Here is a 1053-nt window from a genome sequence, read left to right as displayed (position 1 = left end):
GTGCAGCTCTGGAGTAGACAAGTAACCCAGGTCAGTCAATCAGAGTAATCCATCCTCATGGGTCTGGCCCATGAGGCCATGAGGCCATGACATTCAGTCCCATGATTTTTGTTGGGACTGTGGGAAAAGAGAAGGCCTCATTTCGCTGGTATTGCCAAGACTGGTGCTTCTAGGACTCACACAGGGGAAGGTCTTCCTGGGCACTGGTCCCAAAAGAAACAAGGAGAACTGAGACTTGGGCAGCAACAGATTTTTGCCTGCATCATCTGAACACCTGGATCCAGCTGTTCCTGAAGCACATGTCCATAGGCTTTTTAGCTATAGGGACAAAAAAAATCCTCCTTTCGATTAGGCCAGTTTGAGCTGGGTTTTGTTAGTTGTTTCTGAAAGAGTCCTCACTAGTTTCTTCTACTGAAATCTTACACAAACTAGAGGCAAGCGATTCTGGTTGATTCTCAGGCAAAGAAGCAAAGGCGAGAACCCTCATGCACTCAGCCTGTCTAGGCCTTTCATAGGAGTTCCCAAGATATTTTCTTGAAAACTCCAGGGCTGTAAAAAAAAAAAAAAAGCCCTGGACTAGACAATCTCTAAGGGCTCCTCTCCTTACTCAATTCTATAAAATTTAAAGTTTACTTTTCTACCCCAACACATGCCTGTTCAAAAGCCCCCTGTGGTGCCCTATAGCCTCCATTATTCAGCTTGTCATTCAAGGCCCTCCTTAAATCAGTCTCACTATGCTCATTCACCCCTCTCCCTTCTTCCTAGTCTCTCTCTCTTTCTCTCCCTCTCAATGCTCCATCTATCTGGGTCTCCTCACATCCTAAACACACCAAGTCATGCTACATTCCAACCTTGGAGGTTTTGCTCATCTTCCTTTGGGTATCCCCAAAGCTCCCAGTGCAGGAACCCACAGCGCAGCTCACACTCCATTGTGTAAGGCCAGCACATGGCACGTTTTCATGCTTCCCCTCCCCACCTACCTTGTCTCCTGTGGCCAGACCAAAATGACCCAGAGCCTGATCCCACCCTAAAGAGCTCTGGCCTCGGCTTGGC

The 1053-nt window shown here is 47.8% G+C and overlaps 1 protein-coding gene across 1 annotated transcript in view; it reads right to left on the bottom strand.

Annotated features, from left to right (window-relative positions):
• The window catches only part of CSF1R (colony stimulating factor 1 receptor), a 30898-nt gene that overhangs the window by 19419 nt on the left and 10426 nt on the right, over positions 1 to 1053 (bottom strand). The gene's annotated exons all lie outside the window — the stretch shown is intronic.

The sequence above is a fragment of the Otolemur garnettii genome, unplaced genomic scaffold (genome assembly GCF_000181295.1).
Source record: "Otolemur garnettii isolate 467f Iridium unplaced genomic scaffold, OtoGar3 scaffold00003, whole genome shotgun sequence".
Lineage (NCBI taxonomy): Eukaryota > Metazoa > Chordata > Mammalia > Primates > Galagidae > Otolemur > Otolemur garnettii.
The sequence above is the reverse complement of the archived record's forward strand: the minus strand, read 5'-3'. Positions and strand labels throughout refer to the sequence as shown.